General features: G+C 41.6%; 1 pseudogene; it reads right to left on the bottom strand.

Annotated features, from left to right (window-relative positions):
- Window positions 1-2,831: 2,831 nt before the first annotated feature.
- On the bottom strand, window positions 2,832-3,307 carry LOC121483367 (annotated as a pseudogene).
- Window positions 3,308-6,667: the final 3,360 nt, after the last annotated feature.

The raw sequence follows: 6,667 nt of genomic DNA, 5'->3' as shown, positions 1-6,667 counted from the left end.
AGAAAACCCTTCCTTAATGCTTAGGTCAGGTCATATCCACTTTATTATATGCTCTTCTAGAATTGTGTGCCTCTGCTTTATTGCATTCATCACAGATATAATTTTACATGCTATTGTGTAATTTTTCATTTGTGTGATAATCTAATTGTCAGTTTCTCCCAACTGTAAACACCAAGAAGATAGGGTCTATATCTGCTTAATACAAAATTAATATTAATAGTGTTTACAAAAACTCTTTTTCCAGAACACTTCTCTCTTGCTTGAGCAAAGCAGCAGTGTGTGGAGTTTTTTCCTCCTCAGCGGAAAACACGTGCCAATAGATTCATTTACAAACAGGTCCACATCAAGGTGTTATTTTAGAACAAGGACTACACACATATTAAAAAAAAAAGGCCCATGAACGAGAAATTACTGAAGTTTATTCACTACTATTCTCCTTTGTCCTCACCTCACTCCTCTTACTCCACACTACAAACACTTACAGTTTTACTTCTTCTAATATTTGGAAGGTAGAAGAGGGAAAATGAAAGCTTTTCCAGGGTGTTCTCCAGCCAGTTTATGGCCACACAACTTAACCCAAAAAGTCCTCAAACTTTTTCATTGAGTTGCTGATGTACTTGCCACTGGGGGCAGGGGGAATGAATATGCAGCTGAAAAAGTGCATTGGGAACTACCTGGGGGAGTGAGTACACATTTCCTCTTTACCTGTTTGAAATGAAAGTAACAAATATGACTAACTTCTAACTGGGATTTCACTTGAATAAGAACAGACAGATGGTTGGGATCTTCACACTCCAAACTCAACTCATTTTTTACTTTTCTGCCAACAATATCAAAGTACTGGGTGAATTTACCTCAAGTATCAGGGACCCAACACTGTGCTAATTACCTTAGAAACATTACAAATGTAACTAAAGAATTTTCACTATGCCTATAGTTTAGGATCTAGTTTTGGTAAATCTCATTCTCTAAATGAACACAGTGCCTATATAAACCTGGGCAGTGTTCTAAGAAGAAAAACCATTTAGTTACTAACTTTGCATTAATTATCAAATGTCTTGAAGCCATTCAGTAAACAAAGGAACAACAACAACAACAACAACAAAGGAACAAAAAAAGTTTCAAGGTCCTGAACCTTACAGCCTTTCTTTTAAAATACAATCTTCTTTTGCTTCAGTGGGAAGAAGGGACCACAAGGTCAGGCTCCAAATCAGTTCACAACACCAGACATTACATTTCTGAAAGGGCAGAAAACATGTTTTCAAGCACAGTCCCTGGAAGATTTTTAGCTCATCCTTCACACTAGAGCACCATCACCTCTAAGATGTTTCTCTAGCATCTGAAATTTCTTTCTCATTAACTAGTCTTGGATAATAGCAAGTTCCATTGCTACAGGCAAGGGTAGTAGAGAAAATGAATGTTTTCACCAAAGAGCTTTGTAAAGTGCTCAGAAGCCTTGAATTCTTGCTATAGGTTAGAAAAATATCAAAGTAATAATAACAACAATAAAAAATTGTCTTGAACATTATATATGCCAGGCAATATTCTAAGTACTTTGACTATATTTATTTACCTAAACTGTACAACTCCATGATGTAGATACTGTTATTACTCCTATTTTATAGTCAAGAAAAATGAGGCTCAGAAAGGTTAGGTAACTTGCCCAAGTCATACAACTAATAATTCCTTCATTATTTCTGATAATTTCTGGACTAATAATTATAACCGCATCTTCTTTTGCTACAGGGCTTACAACTCTGTTCAAATTATCTTGTTTATGAGCAAATATAAGGATCTGCTTTTTCTAATGCAAACCACTCACTAGAAGCTAATAATTCCACTAATAAAATGTGTGGCTTTTGAACCAATCTAAGGCTTAAAAAATCTCTGGATCTGGATCTGTAAATACGAGGACTAAAGTCAGAAGTTAATTCTTACTTTTTTATGCCTAATTCTTAAAGGCATAAGGATAAAGGGGCTTATCTAAGACATCAAAGCTAATAAATAGCAAAAACAAATAAAAATGCCAGTGTTTTAGAATTATGTTAGTACAAATCTGAAGTAAATTTTGATAAATTAAACTAAATATTGGAAACCCAAGAGCAACCAAGAAAAATACTTCAAAATAAGAAAAATACCTTAAAAATATAGTTTGAAATAATTAAAGAAATAAAAAATGTACAATACAAAATAGGCACTCAAGAAAAAATGAGATCGTAAAAGAGGGCGTAAGACAAAAACAAACATGAAACATGTAGAAAACAAATAGTAAAATGGTATGAAAATCAGAACCATATCAGTAATAACATTAAATTGGATAGATAAAACAATTCAACCAAAAGGCACAAATTATAAAAGTTAATTTAATTTAATTTTATTTTTTTCCTAGGCAAAAAACTTTATTAACCTTGTTTAAAACTTTATTCCCAGGATTCTTCAGCTTAATTAGCTGTAAAGAATGAATTGTGTATAAGCAAAAACTGAAAAGAGCTGCAGTGCCTAAGGGGCTTGGGCTTAAAAATATTAGAGATCTAGATTTTATCAGATCCATGAACAAAATTTGAAAAAGCAGTAATAATATAAAATAGCAGCTCCCAGTAACTTCTTCAAGTTTTATCTTCTTCAGAAATTTTTTTAAGATTTTATTTATTTATTCATAAGACACAAAGAGAGAGAGGGGGGCAGAGACACAGGCAGAGGGAAAAGCAGGCTCCATGCAGGGAGCCCCACATGGGACTTGATCCTGGGTCTACAGGATCACACCCTAGGCTGAAGGCGGCGCTAAACCGCTGAGCCACCAGGGATCCCTCTTCTTCAGAAGTTGACTCAATTCAATTTGCTTCTTTCTTGGAAGCTTCATCAAAATTCTCCACAAGATCTGGAACTTCATCATCATGAAGCAAGTGGTGCTTTTCCATCCACGGATTGTTTGGGCAGAGCTTCAGCCAGTCTTAAACTAGTCAGACTGTCTGCACCAAGCTGGTTTAAGATACTGGGTACCATTTCTATCAGCTGCTTTGTCTCAGCAGGGCCTGTACTGGTGAAAGTGTTCACTGCCAGGGATTCCTGAACTTTAGGGTTGTTAAAATGGATCACTGTTCCTTGGTTTGTGAACATATTCACTTCTTCAATACCAGAGATACTGTTTACCCCTAACTTCTTTAAGGAGAACTGAAGTTTTTTTATCATCTGCTGTAGCTGTTCTATGAACCACCTTCTTCTTTCTGCGAGCAGTTCCTTTTCCACCAATGCGTACTTGTCCTTGCAGTTTGGCTAGTTTCTCCTGGTTCATGATAGTTTCTTTCATCTTGTTGGAGCACATATGGGACCGCGCAGGGTACTAGGGTTGGTGCTCAGGGGTTCTGGCAGACCAGCTGAGATTAGGTGCATACACTATAAAAGTTAATTTTAAAAAAAGATCCAGCAATATGATATCTATAAGGCATACACATTAGATTCAGAAGTAATAATAGATTGAAAGCCAAAAAAAAAAAAAAGAGAAAAAAAAAAGATATGCCTTATATAAAATAACCAAAAAGGAGCAGGAATGGCTATATTAACATCAGACAAAATAGACTTAAGTACCTATTACTAAGGATAAAGGACATGATATAATAATAAAATAGTCAATTTATCAGGAATATTTTTATCCTTATAAACATGCAGGCATACATACACAAAGGCACAAAATATATAAAGTAACAACTTACATAATTGACGGGAGAAGAAGATAATTCAAAAGTAATAGTTTGGGGGGAGGGGCAAGATGGCGGCAGAGTAGGGTCTCCAAGTCATCTGTCCTCAACAAATTACCTAGAAAACCATCCAATCATCCTGAAAATCTACGAATTCGGCCTGAGATTTAAAGAGAGACCAGCTGGAACGCTACAGTGAGAAGAGTTCGCGCTTCTATCAAGGTAGGAAGACGGGGAAAAAGAAATAAAGACACAAAAGGCCTCCAAGGGGGAGGGGCCCCGCGAGGAGCAGGGCTGAGGCTGGGGCGAGTGTCCCCAGGACAGGAGAGCCCCGTCCCGGAGGAGCAGGAGCTGCACCAACCTTCCCGGGGGGAAAGGGGCTCCCGGGGAATTGGAGCAGGATCCCCAGAAAGGCGGGGATGCCCTCAGGCTCCCTGGGACAGTAACAGAGGAACTGCGCCCCGGAGAGTGGGCGGAGCTCCCTAAGGGCTGCAGCGCTCGGCGGGGCCCGGAGCAGCTCGGAGGGGCTCGGGCGGCGGCTCCGCGGAGGGGGCTGTGGGGCTCCGGGAACAGCTCAGCGGCGGCGGCTCGGTCGGAGGAAGAAGCTCCGCGCGGAGGGGGCTGCGCGGCTCCGGGAACAGCTCGGAGGGGCTCGGGCGGCGGCTCCGCGGAGGGGGCTGCGGGGCTCCGGGAACAGCTCAGCGGCGGCGGCTCGGGCGGAGGAAGAAGCTCCGTGCGGAGGGGGCTGCGCGGCTCCGGGAACAGCTCGGAGGGGCTCGGGCGGCGGCTCCGCGGAGGGGGCTGCGGGGCGAGAGCGCGAATCCAACAGCGCAGGCCCCAGAGCACAGGGCGCCGGGACACAGCCCAGGATCCGGCCTCCCCCAGGGACAGGCAGAAGCCTGGAGGGCCCAGAACAGCAAGGACGCTCCTGCCCCGAGCTGAGCAGATCAGCGGCCCCGCCCGGGAGCCCCCAGGCCCTGCAGACGGAGAGCCCCGGAGCTACTGCGGGAGCTGACTCCAGGGTCCCAGAGCTGCCCCCGCCACTGTGGCTTCCTCCCGGGGCCTCACGGGGTGAACACCCCCCACTGAGCCCTGCACCAGGCAGGGGCAGAGCAGCTCCCCCAAGTGCTAACACCTGAGAATCAGCACAGCAGGCCCCTCCCCCAGAAGACCAAGGAGACAGACCAGTTCCAAGGGAAGTCAAGGGACTTAAAGTACACAGAATCAGAAGATACTCCCCGTGGTTTTTGTTTTTGTTTTTTTTTATTTTTGTTTTTGGTTTTTTTTTGTGTTTTTTTTGTTTGTTTTGTTTTGTGTTTTTTTTTTCTTTCTTTCTTCTTGATTTCTGATTGCTTACCCCACCCCTCCCCTTTTTTCTTCTTTCTCCTTTCTTTCTTTTTCTTCTCTTTTTCCCCTTTTTTTCTTCTTTCTCTTTTTTCTTTTTCTCTTTTCTTTCCTTCTCTCTCTTTTTCTCCTTTTCCCAATACAACTTGTTTTTGGCCACTCTGCACTGAGCAAAATGACTAGAAGGAAAACCTCACCTCAAAAAAAAAAGAATCAGAAACAGCCCTCTCTCCCACAGAGTTGCAAGATATGGATTACAATTCAATGTCAGAAAGCCAATTCAGAAGCACTATTTTACAGCTACTGGTGGCTCTAGAAAAAACCATAAAGGACTCCAGAGACTTCATGACTGCAGAATTTAGATCCAATCAGACAGAAATTAAAAATCAATTAAATGAGATGCAATCCAAGCTAGAAGTCCTAACGACGAGGGTTAACGAGGTGGAAGAAAGAGTGAGTGACATAGAAGACAAGTTGATGGCAAAGAGGGAAACTGAGGAAAAAAAGAGACAGACAATTAAAAGACCATGAAGACAGATTAAGGGAAATAAATGACAGACTGAGGAAGAAAAACCTACGTTTAATTGGGGTACCCGAGGGCGCTGAAAGGGACAGAGGGCCAGAATATGTATTTGAACAAATCCTAGCTGAAAACTTTCCTAATCTGGGAAGGGAAACAGGCATTCAGACCCAGGAAATAGAGAGATCCCCCCCTAAAATCAACAAAAACCGTTCAACACCTCGACATTTAATAGTGAAGCTTGCAAATTCCAAAGATAACGAGAAGATCCTTAAAGCAGCAAGAGAAAAAAAGTCCCTGACTTTTATGGGGAGGGATATTAGGGTAACAGCAGACCTCTACACAGAGACCTGGCAGGCCAGAAAGGGCTGGCAGGATATATTCAGCGTCCTAAATGAAAAGAACATGCAACCAAGAATACTTTATCCAGCAAGGCTTTCATTCAAAATGGAAGGAGAGATAAAGAGCTTCCAAGATAGGCAGCAACTGAAAGAATAGGTAACCTCCAAACCAGCTCTGCAAGAAATTTTAAGGGGACTCTTAAAATTCCCCTTTAAGAAGAAGTTCAGTGGAACAATCCACAAAAACAAGGACTGAATAGATATGATGACACTAAACTCATATCTATCAATAGTAACTCTGAACGTGAACGGGCTTAATGACCCCATCAAAAGGCGCAGGGTTTCAGACTGGATAAAAAAGCAGGGCCCATCTATTTGCTGTCTACAAGAGACTCGTTTTAGACAGAAGGACACCTACAACCTGAAAATAAAAGGTTGGAGAACCATTTACCATTCAAATGGTCCTCAAAAGAAAGCAGGGGTTGCCATCCTTATATAAGATAAATTAAAATTTACCCCGAAGACTATAGTGAGAGATGAAGAGGGACACTATCTCATACTCAAAGGATCTATCCAACAAGAGGACTTAACAATCCTCAGTATATATGCCCCGAATGTGGGAGCTGCCAAATATTTAAACCAATTAATAACCAAACTAAAGAAATACCTTGATAATAATACACTTATACTTGGTGACTTCAATCTAGCTCTTTCTACCCTGGATAGGTCTTCTAAGCACAACATCTCCAAAGAAACGAGAGCTTTAA

The sequence above is a fragment of the Vulpes lagopus genome, chromosome X, assembly GCF_018345385.1.
Source record: "Vulpes lagopus strain Blue_001 chromosome X, ASM1834538v1, whole genome shotgun sequence".
Lineage (NCBI taxonomy): Eukaryota > Metazoa > Chordata > Mammalia > Carnivora > Canidae > Vulpes > Vulpes lagopus.
Note: the sequence above shows the minus strand (reverse complement) of the source record. Positions and strands in the feature narration are given on the sequence as shown.